At 38.0% G+C, this 20,303-nt stretch overlaps 1 long non-coding RNA gene across 2 annotated transcripts in view; it reads left to right on the top strand.

The window, feature by feature from the left end:
* Window positions 1-20,303, top strand: part of LOC105498408 (uncharacterized) — an 869,015-nt gene that overhangs the window by 6,025 nt on the left and 842,687 nt on the right. The gene's annotated exons all lie outside the window — the stretch shown is intronic.

Genomic DNA, 20,303 nt, shown 5'->3' with positions numbered 1-20,303 from the left:
CTTTCTAGAGGGTGTAACACATTTGCATTTTATCTCAATATTTAATCAAACTCTCATTTATCACCTAGTTTCTGAGAAACTAGCAAACCAAACAGCAAGGTTTGATGGTGAGAAAGGAGCCAGGAAAGATAAGTATGGGAGGATGCCAGGAAGAGCAGTTTGAGAGGATGGGCTTCCAAATGGGTGAGTTGTGAGGAACTTTGTGACAGCACAGTGGCAGCTGTAGGGAGACTCTGAGCAGAGGGCAGGGAGTGAGGGTGGAAACCAGGATGAGTACCACTGGCAAATATGGCTTATTCCAACTGTAAGTTTTATAATCCAGGACTGCCCCAAATGCCATGGTTCTGAACTGGGACACAACAAACTACAGGGTTTCCCATTTAAACCTGCAGAATCTTTGCTTTCTGCATTTTCCACTCTATTGATGCTATATTGAGTTTTGTTTGTTACGGTTTTTCTGGTTGGCTGAAAGAAATTCAACTTCTGTGACATAATGGGATTTAATCCTAGAGCAAAATATTTATTCCTAAGAAGTAGGCTCTGGGTCTAATGACTTTGGTATATACAATATGATGTGGGTTTGATAAGACATATTGATTTCAAGTCTGGAAAAGAACAGTCTCTTCTGTCCTTTCTTCCTCTCCCTTTAACCACTCACTATCCTCTTACACCAAGTAGACTTTTTATTCTGTGTATTTTATAGTAACATAAAAGTTTTTTTTCTTCTCTTGGTGGACATGGAATGGGGGGGAAAAAAAAACCTAACTCACGTAGACTCTGTGTGAAGAAATATATTATGTATAAGCGGAGGACAGGGGCCACTTCGGCAGTTATAGTAGGTCTCATTTACCAAACAGAAACTTCCCAAGTCTCCACTTGAGTCTGAAGCCGATGTACTCCCCCCAGGTGCTGCCCACATGAGCAGAGCATATGGCTGTGCTAATGTGCAATAAAACTTGAGAGAAACCATTGAAGCCTGCTCTCTTCTGGGAACACAGAATCTTTCCAATCAATTCTCCCATGATCCACCCATGTCTTCTTGGCACCTCCCTTCTGGGCCCTGCCAAGAATTAGCTCATAGATACATTTCCTCTCTGTCTATTTGCTCATAAGAGGCTAATCCCACGAATTTCATTTGCTACTTTTAGAAAAGGGAGGAGGAGGTAAATCAAAAGATGAAGTTTTTCTTGAGATCATCTTAAGGCAATTTCAGTAATAAATGATGGCAGGGCTGAGTTACATATACTAATTATAAATGACTACTTGAGTAGATGGGCTCCTCTACAAAGTGCTTGGAGTTATGGTATGCCCCTAGCCTGGTGCTATTTCAAAAATATGTGTGAGTTTTATTGTGTAGCCCATGGAGTGACCAGTATAATTAAGTTGCCAAACAGCTTTTCCCTTTTTCTTTATCACCTTCTTTTTTTCAATTACTGCAAAGTTTCTGAAAAATTCAGCTTAGTGCCTTAATTTTCTACTTGATCCAGGCAAATGAGGCCAGAGTAAACAGATGGTGCTGCTGCTGCACCCCTGCAGGCAAGCCATCTCGGAGGCTGCTGGATTAGAAGAAATGAATGGATTTTAGTGCTTTGGGGTCTATGCTGTAAATAATCTTTACAATTCAGAATCACGAGTCTTTCAGTCTGCACAATGGGATCATCTGAACTCGGTGAATTAGTGTCCAGAGTAAGAAATAATTTATAAGGGTGTCAGCAGTGGGATTCAAAATTTTAATAAATAATTGCACATTTATTAAGGTGAAAATTAGTTAATCTGGCATTCTATCAGCTTGAACTCTCAAGTAGCAATTTCATCCAATTACAGTAAAATACAATTAGTGCCCATAATGAGGGCCCTGAGTCCCTGCAATTATTAGAATGTCTTCTGCATCATCCAAGAGGGCTGTCACTGTGACCAACACAGTTAATATTATATTTGTTATGGATTCCATATTTTAAAGTATGAGACTCTGCCCTTGACCTAAATGGTAATTTGCAGTTATATGAAACTCACTGTTGTACCCTGTATTGGGATGTTGTTGAAAACATTAAGTGCATAGAGCATCTTGATTTTAGATCTGAAAAGCAATGAGATCTATTTTTCTGATTATTTGATTTTGGCTGACTTGTGTAACCATCACTTTCCTGTCTTTCTTTGGTCTCTAGGAAGCTTAGAGTCTGTAGGTTATTATTGAATACATAGGATTGCATACTAACCTTATTCCTCAATTTTATTATTTAACCTTGATATTTTTATTCTTCTCTCAATGAATTATTTTATCTTTTTTGTATGTGTTTCAGTCTTACCTTGTCCATGGAATGACTAAAACTATGAATTTTATGTTCTTTCTCTGGGCCATGCCAGATAGCAGGAATCTTGCTTTTCATGAATATCTACACCTTAATTGTAGTGTCTGATTGGTAGCACATGCTGGGTATTTGCCTCAGGTTTTTGTGGGTTTCCTAGTTTTGTTTATAAAACGTACCCAGTAGAGGTATTAGCCTCTATTATTATTGGTTGCTGGTAATTGTGATCCATATTCCTTTTGTTAGCTTGACCACAGTGCTATATATGTCTGGAGTGTAACTCCTATTGCATTCCATCAGAAACAAGGGCAGTGTGAATGAGAAAGCCACATGTTAAAATAATTCGTATCTACTGAGGGCTTTATACCCTGGGAGGTTCTTGCTGTATGGTTCTGTAATGGAGTCCTCTGTCCGTTGTGTGGGAGATTTATAACCAAGACTTTTCCTTCTACCTTTCCACAGGCCTTTCCAACCAGCCAGCTATAATTATTCCCTCTACCAAGTGGAAAGCCATATTGAGTAATTTTTGAGTGTAGCTCAAATGTTGGAAAGTCTAGGTTTGAAACCTTATCCTAGCCCTTGTAGTTATAAGCTAGAACATGAGCCTATTACTTCAATTCTCTAAGCTTCAATTTCTTTACCTGTAAAATGGGGAGATAATAATATCTTCCTAGAGGGCATAGGAAAGATGCAGTGTTTGCCACAGAATAAGTTTTCAATAGATGTTTGTTGTCACAATGACAAATTGTTTTAATAACAAAGGAGAATGAGAGTCAATTCTAGTCAAACTTTATTTTCTACTGGGTGTGGACACCAGAAAGAATGTGCCTTTAAAAAAGGTTTGGGGCCATTTCAGAGATTAGTCTTCTATCTCTGGTCTTTATTACATAGATTATTGAACAATGAGTGTATATTCTAGTTGAGCTCATGACCTAGGATCTGATTTGAAATTTCTGCTTTGTCTCTTAACACTTCTGTGCCTTAATTTCTTGCTCTATAAAATGGGGATACTGATCTCTATCTAAGAGGGTGATTACAGAAACTTATAAAAAATGTAAATTTGGCTGATGTAACCAGCCCAGAGTTGAATTCAAGACATTTCTGTGTTACTTGTAGGGCTACTATTACACAGGAAATGCTTAATAAGCATGAAGGAAATAATAAGCCTTTGCCAATACATAGACTATCTTAAAGGATTTTAATGCATTAAAAAATTGTATTGTGGCAAAAACAACGTAACATAAAATATACCATTTTAGCCGTTTCTAAGTGTACAGTTCAATAATGTTAATTATATTTATATAGTTGTGTAACCAATGTCCAGAACTTTTTCACCTTGTGAAACTGAAACTCAATACACATTAAATAACAGCTCCCCATGGTCCCTGGAAATCCCTACTCTACTTTCTGTTTCAATGAGCTTGGCTACTCTAGATACCTCACAGAAATGGAATCATACAGTATTTGCCTTTTTGTGACTGGCTTATTTCACATAACATAACATTATCAGGTTTATTCATGTTATAGTATGTGTCAGAATTTCCTCTCTAAGGCTAAATCATATTCCATTTCATGTGTGTGCCACATTTTGTTTATCCATTCTTCTGTCAGTAGAGTCTTGGGTTGCTTCTACCTCTTGGCTATTGTGCATAGTGGTGCTGTGAACATGAGCGTGCAAGTATCTCCTCAACATCTTGCTTTGATTTCCTTTGGATATATACCCAGAAGTGAAATTGCTGGATCATATGGTAATTCTATTTTTAATTTTTCTAGGAACCACCATATTTCAATGCATTTTAAAAGAAATCTTTTCATTAATTTGTGAATGAAGCATCACCTAATTTCAAACAGTAAATGTCTGCTGAGTCAGATTTTATGGGAAAACTATGAAATGGAACTTTTAGTGCCTTTTCATATAATGTTATGAATATGCATCCATTTTTTCTAGATTTATGTCTCTAAAGCACACAAAAAATGACTTAAAAGTTATGAATGGACACATGCCACCACAAAACTGGGAGGTTCCAACTCAGTTTTTTATGACTTCTCTGTTACTTATTACAGACCATTGTGTGGCTTTCAGCCATAGCAATCTGATTCCAATACATGCAGTCTGGGTCTTTGTGAAGATTGTAAATTACTATAAAAAGAACAGAATAAATTATGCAGCTACTTAAACCTTGGATGTTCTGCCTTGGTCACAGTCTCATTATCTACTTTTAATGGAGCATTATACCATATTAATACTCATTTTTCAAGTCTATATCCTTTCTGCAAAATGTGTTTGCACAAAAGGCTGAGGAAGAATTTTCTTTGTTTAAACCGATGATGAATAAGTGGGTCGTATGCTTTCAGTGGTATGTTTTGGGGTGAGAGAGCGAGAACAGTGTGAGAATAACAGGGGTGTTAGGGTGAAAGCTGGAGCCATCCAATTTTCCTGTATCTCTCAGGAACAGTAATCCCAACTCCATTAGTACAGAATGAGAGGCCATTTGGGTAAATATAGTCACATAAATATATCATTAGGCAGTTTTGTAAAATGCACATTATTTACTCAAGCAAATATGTAATTAGAACATTTTTTAAAACACAGATTATCTACCAAAGAGACTCAAACTGCTCCTTTGGAGCATTTAAGCCTATTGGGTAAAACTGTAATTAGGCCATTAATTAAACCCAAATCATATTATTTATTAAAAGGTGCTTTGCTGATCTGATAAGCATTTTCTTTGCTCTTTTAAGGCATTTTAATAATTAATTATTGTGAGCCCCTTGGCTATCACTTGCCCTTCATTCATTTCTTTCTGATTTTCTTCTTGCTTTATTTTATGACGATGGTTATAGATTTAGATTTCCCTGTGGATAATATGTGCAAAAATGCCTGATCTAGCATGCCACCGTCTTTCCCTGCATAGTCCTTCAAAGATGTGAGGATGAAAGGACCAGCTCACTATATTTTCTATATTTTTTAAACTATATCCTCTATGAATATTTTTTAGGGGGAGTGATTTTTAGAATTGTCCTGTATTTTTTCCTCATGATTGTACATAGACTTGGTAAGATAAAAAAATTTCAAGTTCTAAAACTCTGAGGTTTGTGTGAACCTGCTGGAGTGGGTTTGTTTTGAATGAAGTCAAATTCCCCCTTTGAGCCCTTTTTGTGACTAGAGAATGTATATTTGTAAAATAATTTAATTTGATGTAGTCTTTTATTTGTGGTCCTGAAAAGGAGTGGTGGCTCATATAGGTACTGGACCTGTAACAACAGTCTTTGGTTTGTTTCGAGCAATATTCACTTACGGTGAATAAGGATAAGGGTTTAATAGGATATGTGAAAAGAGTTAGCTGTTTTTGGTTTGCCCTGCTCCAGTTTAATTTCTCCATTGTAGCTCATGTTGTTTTCCCCCCTAAAATATGCAGCGTAATTAATTAGTTTCTCAGAAGCCCAGAGTTCTTTGTTTTTGCCTGAGAGTCTTTGCTTTTGCCTTACCCTTCCTTTGGAACCCTATCTCTTGACTCTCCTTTGCCTAGGTAACCCCAAAAGATTCCACACAATATAGAGTTAAGAACACACTAGGGGAGGTAGATTGTCTAGGTTTGAATTGACATCCTCTCTTAATTAGCCTAGTGACCTTGGCAAGTCACATACCCGTTTTGCTCGCTAGTTTTCTTATGTACCTCCCTTATAGATGAAGAGTAGTGTAAATTGCTATGCACTAAGTACTTACATAGTGATCATTATTATTTAGGTCTTTTGTTTCACAAAAACCTTTAACCATCCACATCTGAGTTTTCCTCAGAAGCACCCCTGTTTAAACTTCTATCACACCTTGCATTGCACTTGCTTATTGAGTACCTTTTTCTTACACTAGACTAAAAATTCCATGAGCAAACAGATGCGCTTTATCTTCTTTAATGTTCTATGACAGCACCTAGCATGGGGCTGGTAAAACAGTGCCTGGCTCCAGGTCCACCTGCATTGGTCAGGGTACTTTGCTAGGCACTAAAGATATAGTAGTGAACAAAAAGTACACTGCTTGCTCTTATTTAGCTTAAAGTCATGGGGGAAGATAAATATTGAGCTAATGATTATCTAGAAAATGGAAAATGGTAAATAAGACAAGTTCTGTAAAGTATAACCATGTAATTTCATGAAAGGTTAAAATAGGGGCATTAGGTCTCATCTGGGAGTTAAAGTAGATATTTCTGAAGAAGTGATGCATGGCTAACATCTCAAGATTGAGTAATTACTAAATAGAAGAGGAAGAGAAAGAAACACATAGAACAAATAAGTTGTGCCAATATTCTAGGAGTGAGCCCAGCATGTGTGTTGCATTACAAAAGGTCCAGGTCTTTCAAATGGAGACTTTGAGCAAAAGAGAAATCTTAGATGAAGCTGAAGAGATAGACAGGGGCCCTGCATAGAAGGCACTGATGGACATCCTAAGAAGGTTTTATCTGTAATCAAATAAATGAGAAGTCATTGATATATTTTAAGTAGAAAAAAATGATATTATATTGGCACTTAAAAATATCACACATTTCGGGCTTGCTGGATGTGTCTGTAAGGCGAAGAATAGATTGGATTAGAGTGGCTGATGCATGATAGATACACGGAGTTGGCTCTTCATATTCATGGATTCCACAGCTGTGGATTCAACCAACCGTGGATCAAAAATGCTTGGAAAAATAAAAAGGGATGATTTTGTCTGTACTACACACATACATACTTTTTTCCTTGTCATTATTCTCTAAACAATAGAGTACAATAACTATTTACGTAGCATTTCCATTGTATTAGGTATTATAAGTAATCTAGAGGTCATTTAAAGAGTACAGGAAAATGTACGTAAGTTATATGCAAATACCATGCCATTTTATATAAGGGACCTGTGTAAACTAGCCCTAGAAACAATGGACACTGAGGGACAAATATATGTGACAGTTTATATGTTGTTGCAAAAAGGCGAAGAAAATGATTTTGGTAACTTAGACTATACTTATAATTGTCAACATAAAAAAATTGATAGATTTTGAGACAGTTAAGAGTCAACAAGATATGATGATTGAATATGGGTAATAAGGGAAAGAGATTCACAAGATGATGCCCAGGTATCAGTAAGTAAATTGATGTTTCCCTCTATCACTTCCTGAGAGCACACCACAGGAGGGGCACAAGGTTTGGGAGGAAAATAACAAGCTTTCCTTTGAATATATTGGACTCGAGAGGACATTGGGACATCATAAACATGATTTCAAATAGGTTGGAAACATGGTTTTGAGACTTAAAGAATAAGTCTGGGATATTGATTTAAATGTGGGTGTCACCTGCAAGTGAGTGGATTTTTAAAGCTATGAATGCAGTAATCTAGAGAGAGACTCTTGAGCGAGAAAAGGAAAGGACCTGGGGCTGAGGCCTGAGGACTCCAAATATTGTTGACTGGCAGGTGGTGGATGAGCTAGTGAAATAGTAACCAGAAATATATAGAAGGAAGGAAACCAAGATCATTATATTGCAAAAGCTGATGAAAGCCAAAATATACTTCTTTGACATATTTTCAGATGGCTGTTCAGAGAACCTGCAAACAGAAGTAGCCTCGTAAAGCTGTCTTCTGTGGGAAAGATTTGTATCTGTAGAGAATCTTCATTGATGCAGTCAGGTTTTCTCTGAGGCCCTCCCTTGTCCAGATCTAGGAAAGATTGACTGAGAGTCTGACACCTTTAAAGGTTTAAAAGAAACACTTGCCATATATCTTCTCTGAGGGCTGCTACCTGTGACGTTTCATCTATGGAACAGCACTGCCTTTGCTGGTTACTTCTTTTCTCCCCATCCGATAGCCTGTTTTGCCATGATCCAAGCCCCCATTCTTTCTGTAACCTCAAAATGGCATAAAAGTATCAACTATCTGGCCATTGTTTTGAGTTCTTATATCTTGTATGACTCCCACACATGTTAGTACATTTGTATGCCTTTTCTCCTATTAATCTGCTTTTAGTCAGTTGATTTTCGGCAAATTTTTCAGAGGCTGAAGTTGAAATTTTTCCTTGGCCCCTACACAGCCATGCAAAGAGCATGTTTCAAAAGGAGGGCAAGGTCTATTGTGTCTAGAGCTGCCCAGAAGTCCTTTGGATTTAGGAACACACAGGTCATTTCATTGAATGAAGCAATGAATGAATTCACTGATGAAATAACTTTAGTACAATCTGGATAATGAAAGAGAAAAAATATTTTAATGAATATTTTATTAGAGCCTGTAATATTATAATATGTATTGTTTCTCATAAAATAGAATGATAGTATGCTGTGTTTTTCAGCTTCACTATCCTTGAAATCCTTGTTTTCCTGGTGTGTCTTATGGGATAAGATGTTTTGTAGAATCCTGCTTTGGGAAGTGTTCAGCTACAGGTGTTATTTGGGCAACAATTCTTGGTTCTGTCATTTCTCATTTCCCAGGAAGCCTTTCCAATCTACTTTCCCTGTCTCATGTTAGACTACAGTGTTGAAATTGTGTGGCAGTGTAGAGGCGGGTCTCTGAAACCAGACTTTGAAAGTTTAAATCCTCTTGCCTGCTGGATGACTTTGAGCACATTACTTAAGCTTTCTGTTCCTCAGTCTCCTCACCTGTAAAATGTAAATGGTGATATTTGCATAAAATGTAAATGAGGTAAGGCATATAAAGTACTCAGTAGAATGTCTGGCACTTTAGTAAGCAATTTAAAACTGTGAGTGATGATGATGATTAGAACACCAGAAGGGGACATTAGCTTTTTTTTTTTTTTAAATTGTAACAAGGAGTAAAATAACTGGTTTCTTTCAGAATATATACTAAGGAGAAGAAAATGCTTTCTTGTGGCATCTGTTTGGTAGCAAAGATGAACAAAGCACAAACTGGGAGTGTGCCCCATTGTGGGTTTCAATTTCTGCTTTTTAAAATCAATACATAATATTTTACATATTTACGGGGTGCATCAGTTATTTTGTTACATGCATAGAATGTATCATAATCAAGTCAAGGTATTTAGAATATCCATCACTTGAGCATTTATCATTTCCGTGTGTTGGGAACATTTCAAATCCTCCCTTCTAGTTGTTTTGTAATTTGCGGTTTGTCGTTGTTAACTGCGGTCACCCTGCTCTGCTATTGAGCATTAGCACTTATTTCTTCTATCCAACAAGATGTTTGTACACACCAACAAAAGTTGATCTCATAAAGCAGAGTAGAATGATAATTTCTGCTTTTTAAAACATGTGGATTGAGTCTTTCAGAGAGTCTGTGGGTGTGGGGTGGTTTGTGTTGAACATCCATTCAGATACACAGCAGAATGAGGCACCTTACATTTCGCACAGGAACTGGCCCTATCTTCCACGCGTTTGAGAAAGTAAGCTTACAGCTTTATTTTCATTCAGATGTGATCCTGGCCTTTGTCAGAGAATCTTCACTGTTGTTCAACTGTTTTAAAAATCTTTGTTAGAAAGTGGATGATACTCATAGAGAATTACATAAAAGATTGTATTAGTCCATTTTCACATAGTAGAAATCATTACTTGAGACTGGGTAAATTATGTAGAAAAATGGTGTTTGTTTGTTTGTTTTGTTTTTTGAAATGGAGTCTCGCTCTGTCTCCCAGGCTGGAGTGCAGTGGCGCAATCTCTGCTCACTGCAAGCTGCACCTCCCAGGTTCACGCCATTCTCCCGCCTCAGCCTCCTGAGTAGCTGGGACTACAGGCGCCCGCCACTATGCCCGGCTAATTTTTTGTATTTTTAGTAGAGACGGGTTTTCACCGTGTTAGCCAGGATGGTCTCGATCTTCTGCCTTCGTGATCCGCCCGCCTTGGCCTTCCAAAGTGCTGGGATTACAGGCGTGAGCCACCGCGCCCGGCTGAAAAAAGGTTTAATTGACTGACAGTTCTGCATGGCTCAGAAGGCCTCAGGAAACTTAGAATCATGGCAGAGGTGAAGGGGAAGCAAGGTCTTTTCTCGTGGCAGCAGGACAGAGAGAGTGAAGGGGAAAGGACCACTTTTAAACCATCAGATCTCATGAGAACTCCCTCACCACCATGAGAACAGCATGGGGGAAACCGCCCCCATGATCCAATCACCTCGTCCAGGTCCCTCCCTGGATACATGGCGATTACAATTCGAGATGAGATTTGGGTGGGGGCCCAGAGCCAAACCATATCAAGGATATTCAGTTTGACAGTTTCTCCAAGTTCTCTAAAATTTAGCCTTAGATTATCAAGCCATGAGACCAGTAGGTTTATAACCCATTATTGTGCACTTGCAGAATTACTTCTCAATTGCTCTGTACACCGTGCCCTCAGTGTGCCTCCGTGCATGCTCCAAGAAGGAACTCGACCAAAGTCACTCTGAACTTCCCATGGGAGATTTTTATCTCAAGTCTCTGTGTCTTTTCACAAACAATTGATATGCTATTAATGATAAATGCACAGATTTTTGAAACGAATTAGGCCTCTCATTTTCTGGCTGGTTGCTAAAATGTGCAGAAATGAATTTGCAAGATTATACTGTGTGTTAGATGTCTTCTCCTTCCCGCTCTTTCTGCAACCTGCTCCCTGCTCTGGGGCCTGATTCATATGAACTGTATCAAGGGATTTCTCTGCCCTTGGGCTTCCATTAAATTTGGCCCATGAGAGGTTCCAGAAAGATATCTAAAGGAGTGGAGAGAGTGAGACTAGCTACTTACTCTCTGAGCTCTCGGCAGGTTAGTTACTTCTGTTAATAAGTCCACACCTCCTATCGGGGCCCTCTCTACAGAGCTCTTTCTCTGGCTACCACTAACAACCTCCTCATCTTGCCCTTCAGACTGAGTGAGAGTAGTAAAAACTCCCAGAGTTTTTCCTTGTTACTTTTCTGGAGGCACTCCACTGCCCACTTTTTATTTTTCATTTCTTAGATCCTTCTGACACCTTTGCAAATAGTCTCTTTATTAAACTGTACTTAATGGATTCAATTTGAGTGTGCCGTAAGATTCCTGCTGACACCCTGACTGATATACTATAGCAACTGTCTGGGCACCAACTAATCACCTCTTACTTTTACTCTGTTCTGTTTTACTTATGGCTTTATCTTTTATTCCAGCAAATTGTAAGAACCTCTGTTTTTTAAAGCATCTCAAAATATTCATTTGCAAATTCAGTGTGTAAATAAACAAGTGCTTATACAAAAGAAATATCAGGTGTTTTGCTCTATGGTGGGGATAAAAAGACAATTAAGCTTTAGTCCTTGAGGAGATTAGTCTTTGAGGAAGGCATCCAGAGAAACAACTAATCAAAATGGATTGTAGTGAATTAGAAAAGATAGATAGAGCCTGGGTGTGGTGGCTCACACCTGTAATACCAGCACTTTGGGTCGGATCATGAGCCAAGGCAGTCGGATCGTGAGGTCAAGAGATTGAGACTATCCTGGCCAACATGGTGAGATTCCCGTCTGTACTAAAAATACAAAAATTAGCTGGGCGTGGTGGCGTGCGCCTGTAATCCCAGCTACTCAAGAGGCTGAGGCAGGAGAATCACTTGAACCCTGGTGGCAGAGGTTGCAGTGAGCCGAGATCACGCCATTGTACTCCAGCCTGGAGACAGAGTGAGACTCCATCTAAAAAAAAAATAATAATAATCATAGAAAAGACAGATAGAGGCTGGGCGTGGTGGCTCATGCCTGTAATCCCAGCACTTTGGGAGGCCAAGGCGGGCGGATCACGAGGTCAGGAGTTCGAGACCAGCCTGACCAACCTGGTGAAACCCTGTGTCTACTAAAATACAAAAATTAGCTGGGCATGGTGGCACATACCTGTAATCCCAGCTACTGAGAAGGCTGAGGCAGGAGAATCTTTTGAACCCAGGAGATGGAGGTTGCAGTGAGCTGAGCTCATGCCATTGCCCTCCAGCCTGGGCAACAGAGCAAGACTCCATCTCAAAAAAAAAAAAAAAAAAAAAAGAAACTCCTATGGGGACTTGAGTGATGAAATTCCTTACTGTGCTTGGAAGTAGAAAGGTAGAGGACATCAGGGAAACCAGAATGGAAGGGAATTGAGGTGGTTACAAAAGGTGAGCTTATTGAAGATGGGTGAATAGGATGGTAGGATGGTCACAAGCACTTTATCTAGAGGGACTGTCATTTGTCTCCCTGAAATATCCATACTGTTGCTTGTTATATTGAATTTCACATTCATTTCCTGAAGTGTTGCTTATTTATTCTTTACAAAATCTTTTAATTTTAAAGTTTTGATTAGGAAACAAAACCTTGGAATTGCAAAATACTTTTTTATTTCCAAAGATTTATGTTTAACTCAAATGCAACTAATGAGCCTTGCAATATATGCCTAATTTCCTTTTCGTTTCCTGTGTTACAAGAATTGCATAAATCACATATTCACTTCAATTTTTTTTCTAAATAAGATGACAGATTTTTTATAGAGACTATGAACAGCAGGTAAGTAATGTTCAAGTAGTGAAAAATACACATTTTAGTTTCAATAAGAGGTGAAAATTGTAATAGTCCCTTAAAAGGAAATTGTGATTTACTATCTGATCTTAGAATAAGCTTAAGAATGGCCCACAAAGAGCCTGCAGGCAAACACAATGCATCCTGCTATGTGTGCTAGAGATGGCTATTTATTATCTGTCACATATGTTTTAAAAGAAAAGACCAAGTGATGAAAATCTCTGAATTGTTTAATTTTGGATTAATCAGAAGATGAAACGCAGGCTCTCAGTCTTTCATCAGCCTTCAAAATGAGTCCCGACCTAGTCTGCTAACTTGAAATAAAACTGAATGCAAACCTTCCCTGCCGTGTGAAAAGGTTTGGCTAGCAGGCCTCCTGGATTTTTTTGTCTGTTGGGTTTTTAATGAGAAACAAAGTCTAGGTTCTGGAACATTGTGAATTTTGATTACAGTGGGGTTCCAGCCTGGTTCGGATGGGAGAAATGTCAGAAACCTCGTGAACTCACCAGCCAGCTTCTAGATAAAAGGCTTTGGAGAGGCTTCTCAAGTGCTGCTCCAACTCTTGGTTTTTATCCAAACCCAAACTCTAAATCCGCAGAGGTTCAGTAAGCACAAAATTCCAGCCAGTCATTGGCTTTGTAAAATGCCAATTTTTCCTTCAGCAAACAATTATAAGGCATAATTGCTAGTAGAGGAAATCAATCGACCTCCATAGATTTTTAATTGTCCATTCTATTTTGCTTCCTCATAAGTATTAAAAAATGTAAGATTAGATTTGGTACAATATTGTGTTTCTGTTAAAGTCTGGACATACTGAAAGTAAGGAGGAACCCCAGAGCCTCCAGTGATCAAAGTGTCCCGTGACAACTCCCATCTCCAGGGAAAGCATGCTTGAGGAGCATACAGAAGCTAGCAAGTGCTCAGTTTCTTAGTTTCTCTCCAGAGACTTCTGCAGAACATGCCAATTAGTGACTTGCTGGGTGGTTTGTATGTGTAGATAGACATCAAGATGTAAGATAATTCCAAGCAGTGCTTACTGAGCTACTCAGCTGTAAGAAGGCTGTAATTAATTTTAATCCTTATCCAATTTAAATAACCCTTGGTCAAAATGAACAACTAGATATTCTTGAGATCATGTTCGTTCATGCTACTATGTTAGGGCAGTGGGTCTCAAACTCTTCAATCTCCCAACCCATGTGGTGAGACAAAGGTTTCTACAGACCACCCAGCAGTTTGGTTCTGTTTGCCTCTCAGTTGTCCCTAAATATTGATGGTTGCAAATTGGAATCTGGGGATGAATTTGGCTCAGAGATATGTTTTGTTTAGCTTGCATGGTGGGTTTTCTTTGTTAATTTAAACAGTTGCATCACTGAAAGATTAGATTTTATATAAAGTTCTAGTTTTCTAGTTGATTAAAAATTAGAAGATATGGAACACATGTCTTTTTATGGTAATGATCATTTGGAACTCTATAGAAGTTACACCCTTATTATAAGGAGCATTTGCTCTTTAGTCCACCATAGTTCCTACCATTGTGTATTTTTTTTTCTTTCTTTTTTTTTTTTTTTTTTTGAGACGGAGTCTCGCTCTGTTGCCCAGGCTGGAGTGCTGTGACCGGATCTCAGCTCACTGCAAGCTCCGCCTCCCGGGTTCATGCCATTCTACTGCCTCAGCCTCGCGAGTAGCTGGGACTACAGGCGCCCGCCACCTCGCCTGGCTAGTTTTTTTTGTATTTTTTAAGTAGAGACAGGGTTTCACCACATTAGCCAGGATGGTCTCAATCTCCTGACCTCAAGATCCGCCCGTCTTGGCCTCCCAAAGTGCTGGGATTACAGGCTTGAGCCACCGTGTCCGGCCTTTTCCGTATTTTCTTACACATGGCCAGATAATTTTTTTTATATTACCTGACTTAGCTCCATAGGTTTGATTTTGACCTTGGACAGGTTATGACAAACTTCCCAAAGAATTATTGAAAAAATATGCAAAACCAAGAAAAAAGACAAAGAAAATATGGGAGTGAGTTTTTCCCTCCTGTAATTCCTTTCACCCTGTTTTCTTTAAAGCATTGATTTTTATATGCATTTTAAATAGGAATAAATAGATTGTAAAATGTGGGTACAGTTCAGTTTCACCTCTAGCCTCTGCAGATGAATCTGCTTTCTAGAACAACACTCAAAAAATTCTTTTCCTCTATAACTTTGGTTTTACAAACTGGCATGTAATGATGACATTTTTTTTTTCCCCCAGGGAACCCACAAGGACTTTCAGGACTAGAAAACATTTTAAATTTTCAAAATGATTTTTAAAATTAATATAAATATATTGTTGCCTATTTAGATGGCCCGTTTTAAAAACTTCCCCTTGATTTATGAACAAATTTGCAATTGTCTTTGCAATTGCATTGCTGTGAGTGATCATCGAAAGAGATAGCATTTTACTGAAGTTTTTGAACTTCAGTGCTCGAGTGACTGCTGTGATATTTTAGGTCATCCATGATTCTTTCGTTTTTAAATGATGACTGTCTGTCAGTTTTGTGAACTACTGCTTCTAAACATTTTGAAGCTGGTGTAATGGAATTTATTTGAGAACTATAAAACTGAGTGCCGTGAAGATTGGCAAAGAGGACACATTTAAAGTCACAAGACCACAAGAGATGTGTATTTTCTATTTTCCTAGAATAAAAGATGAAAATGGTAACAGTCACCATCATTTATTGGGCATACAATATATGCAAGGCTTTATGCCAAGAGCTTTGCACACCTTACTTTGCTTAGTCCATAAGTATTATGAGAAATCTATAAGGCATAGTTCGACAAAGAGCTGAGGTTCAGAAAATGAAGTTCCTTGCTCAGTGTCACACCATCAGGATTAAAATCTAGCTTCTTTGACCAGAAGGATAGAGTTGTTTGCCATGTCTAAGAGATAAATATAGAACACAGGAAGGTAAGGAAAGAAAATGTAACCCTCCTAGACAAGAAAACATTGTTAGGTTTGTAATATTGCCTAATTCTTTGTAACTTGAGCAATACCTGTATTTCAAAGAACTGTTTTTTTCATTGCTGTAGTCAGGAATGAATATCTACCATTACCTTATCAGCAGGGTCTGCATTTTTCCCTATACCAAACGTCTCAGAGATGCTTTTCTGTTTAGCTGAGAATGTTGGTACTTGGCCATTTTACATGTTGTTTGTTCTTAAAGTAACGTTATGTTAAAAGCTTATTGAAATATAAATTTTTGTGCTCCTGTGAAAGCTTAAGCATTTCAAGGCTCAGTTTCATTTCAATTAATTTGCTCTATTATTCTGACACTTTAAAATTCTGCAAGTGTTAATATAATTAACTTTTTACCATTATAGGATTGCTATTGTTCTCTGGATAGCATTTCTGTTGATTGTCATACAGCTTCTCAAACTTTAATTTTATTTTGCTTGGGACTAAATAGAAGAATAATTTTTTGGGGGAGGGGTAGAAAGCTATAATTGTGGATGTGAAGGAAAAGACCTATTATTTTATTATAATGAAATGATCAAAAAGAATATAGCTTTGTTTTTAATTGCCACAGCTCAGAGATGAGGATGACTTTAAACATGGGAAGTCCTCTAGTAGACGAATAAAACATTTTTATCAGTAGTCTGTGGATGTCCATATCCCGTTATTTAATTTTGGCATATCTAGAACATTTAGTGGTCTTCTTCATTGGACAGCTTGATTTGGATTTGGTCATGTGACAACAATCTCACCAACTGGGGATTATTTTGAGGACATGATTTCCAACAGAGAAGGGCAAACCACTGTAGCCACCTTAGGCTTGGTGTTTGGGCACAATGCCCACTGCTAGAAGATACAAAAAGTGAAAACCAGGCTGCTGTGGAGAGGTAAGAGGGAAAGATAGGAGGAAAATGTAAATGCTAGAGAAGACAAGATGTAACTGTAAAATTACGAAAGAGATACATTTATCAGAAGCTTCTCAGAAACCACTGGGTCATGTTTGCTTAGTAAGTATATACATGTATAATTGCTTACCCACCCTAAACCATCAAAGGAAATGGGTGAGCATCCTACCTCACATTCTACACCTTGTGCTTGCTCTGTGTTTACACACTTTTTGCATCTAATATCCAAAGAATGTGTCTGAATAAGCAATTGTAGATTTTCACACGATAGTTCTGAAGTACAGGAGAATAAAAGAAAATGAAGAGACTGCATGGGTTTTATCCCATGTAAAGAAGGCAGCAACATGAAGATTTGAGAGGAATATTAAGGGACTCATGGGACTTACAATTCATAACAACATGGGGACAGATAGGAGGTAACATTTATTGAGCCTCTTCTAGGTGTCAGGTACTATATTGAGCAGCGGGGACATAGTACAAGACAGACTTGGAGCCTCTTCTCATGCAACTATATTAGGAAAAAGAAACAATGGCCAAGGAAGTAGAAGTATTTTGAGGGTTCAGAAGGAAACTACAAGGTGCTAAGGAAATATATATAAAGGGAATTTAACTTAGTCTAGGAAGTCTAAGTGGTGTCACTAAGGAAAAGCAAGTACTCAAAGCAACAGAGTTGTGAGAAAGGAAATCTTCCAGGCAGACAGTGTCTACCTCTGTGAAGGAGGGAGGTAATAAGAAGCAAATATATAAACACAAATTGTGTGAAAAGCTATAAAGACAACCAATAGGCACAATGACAGGACAAAGAAAAGAACTTGTATAATGAAGATATATGTTGTATACATTCAAAGAAATGCATCCTTAGGCAATTTTGTCATTGTGTGAACATCATAGAGTGAACTTACACAAACCTAGATGATGTAGCCTACTACACACCTAGACTATATGATATGGCCTGTTGCTCCTAGCCTACAGACCTTTACAGTATGTTACTGTTATGCTCAATAAATGTTAGCTCCTACCTGTCCCTGTTTACTATGAATATAAATCCTATGAGCCCCTTAATACCCTCGAGAGTCTTCATGTTGCTGCCTCCTTTATATAGGGATTAAACCCAGGCACAGTCTCTTCATTTTCTCTTTCTTTACGCGATTACTCTTACACATTAGAACTATTGTGTGAAAATCTAAAATTACTTATTCAGACACATTCCTGGGATATTAGATTCAAAAGAGTGTATACTGTAGGCAACTGTAACACAATGGTAAGTATTTATGTTTCTAAATATATTTAAACATAGAAAATGTACAGTAAAATCAGTATAAAAGATAACAAATGGCACACACGTATAAGGACACTTACCATAAATAGAACTTGCAGGACTGGAAGTTGCTCTGGGTGAGTCAGTGAGTGGTGAGTGGACGTGAAGGCCTAGGATGTTACTGTACACCACTGTACACTTTATAAACACTGTACTACTAAGCTACACTAAATGTAAAAAAAAAAATTTTCTTCAATATTAACCTTATATTTCTGTAGCTTTTTTCCTTTATAAACTTTTAAATTTTTGTTAACTTTTTGGCTCTTTTGTGATAACACTTAGCTTAAAACACAAACACATTGTACAGCTGTACAAAAATATTTTAAAATATCTTTATAAGCTTTTCTGTTTAAAAACATTTTTGTTTTTAATTATTTTTACTTTAGAAACTTTTTTTGTTAAAAATTAAGACATAAGCATACACATTAGTCTATACCTATAGACAACCAGGATCATTAATATCATTGTTTTCAACCTCCATATCTTGTCCCACTGGGAGGTCTTCAGGAGCAATAACACATATGGAGTTGTCATCTGCTATGATAACAATGCTTTCTTTTGGAATATGTCCTGAAGGACCTATGTGAGGCTGTTTGACGGTTCTCTCTCTCTCTATATATATATATATGTGTGTGTGTGTATGTGTATATGTGTGTATATATACACACACATATATACACACACACAGAAGGAGTATACTCTAAAACAACAATAAAAAGCATAGTATAAGACATACTAGCAATAAGAATTTTAGCTCTGTTATAATCTTATGTGACCACTGTTGCATATGTGATCTGTCCTTCATGGGAACATTGTTACACAGGGCATGACTATACTAGCGATGAAACCTGAAGGTTAAGAAACCAGCCCTGGTACAGGGAGCAAGGAAATTCAGGTAGAGAAGACGAGACATGAGAAGGCCGTGAGAGAGGCAAGTCTTTGGCATGTTTAAGAAACAGAAAGTAAGCCAGAGTCCTTGACATGTTGTGTAAGGAAGAGAGTAGAATGAGATGGGATTGAAAAATGTAGGCAGCGGCCAGATTTAACAGGCCTGGTAGACTCTATATAGTTTCTGTGGGAAGTCATTGGGGAGTTTTTGGCAGGGGCTTGACAGCATGTGCAGAGGCCTCACAATAACTCTGAAAGATGAGGAAATTAAGGCTATGAAAAGTTAAATAACTTTCCAAATGTCTTTCACACTGTAAATGACAGAGCCAGGTTTTAGACTTTATTTAACCCCCAAACTTGGGCTCCCTGGGAAGGTATCTGTGAGTGAATCATTTAGACTAATAATTGACGAGGAAGAGCCCTGAGAGAAACACATTCAAAAAGAATTTTTGGATTTGTCAAAATCTCCACTCCATAAAGAAAGACCCTGTGAATGGACACTCAGATGTTTGTGAACGAATTATACACTGGTCAAATGCTAAAGGAAGAAAAAATTCTACCAAGCCACAATAAAACCTACATGTAGGACATGTTTTAAAGTTCTCTTTATTCACTTAAACATGGAAAGGCAAAAAAGACATTTGAGACTGAGCAATGTTCCCATATCTTATAAATGAAACTAAGATTGGTTCTTCTTTCCTTTCATACTTTTTATAGTACATTTATCACTTATTTCTTGTTCTACTTAAATGTTGTATATTGGCTTTTGGAGTCCCCTAAAATTATGTTGTATCCTTTATGGGCAGTGGCAGTCAAGTAGTTAGCAGGCATCTGCTTCCCCATTCCCTGTCTCTATTGGCACAAAAAAGGTGTCCTCTACTGGGTACCTTGGAAGAATGATTGGCATGGAATGGGGTCATGGCCAATGAACAGCTCATAGACATACACTTTTTTTTCCCTAATCCCAAGAGAGTTTCAGCAGTTTTCTCAGTTGCTTTCTTAAAGAATCCTCTGGTTAAGAAATTTCCAATGACCATTCTCCAGACTCTTCGAAGAAAGAAAAATAGATTAAATCATTAGGAGAAAAAGATTTGAACTGAAAACACAGCCTAATCATCATGGTGAACGCCGTCTGTTCATTGGTGATCTGGGCAAGTGAAGGAGTCCTGGAGATCTGACAGCTGGCTGGCATATTTCTGAATGAGTGAGGAAATTTTCCAGTTCATCTGTGGAGAATTTAGTCCGAAATTACAGCATTAGGCTACCCATCTGCAGCCTGCAATTGGTACAGACAAGAGAATCACTATTACTTTGTGGAGACAAGCCACAAATCTGGAATGAGGCAGACTGGCATGCCTATTTGGGGTTGGCAGGGCTGAGGTTTAGTCTATTGTTGCAAGCCTGCCTTGCCAAGGGAGAGTGAGAGTCTGATTAGA

Source organism: Macaca nemestrina, chromosome 14, assembly GCF_043159975.1.
Source record: "Macaca nemestrina isolate mMacNem1 chromosome 14, mMacNem.hap1, whole genome shotgun sequence".
Lineage (NCBI taxonomy): Eukaryota > Metazoa > Chordata > Mammalia > Primates > Cercopithecidae > Macaca > Macaca nemestrina.
This window is presented reverse-complemented; position numbering and strand designations above follow the sequence as displayed.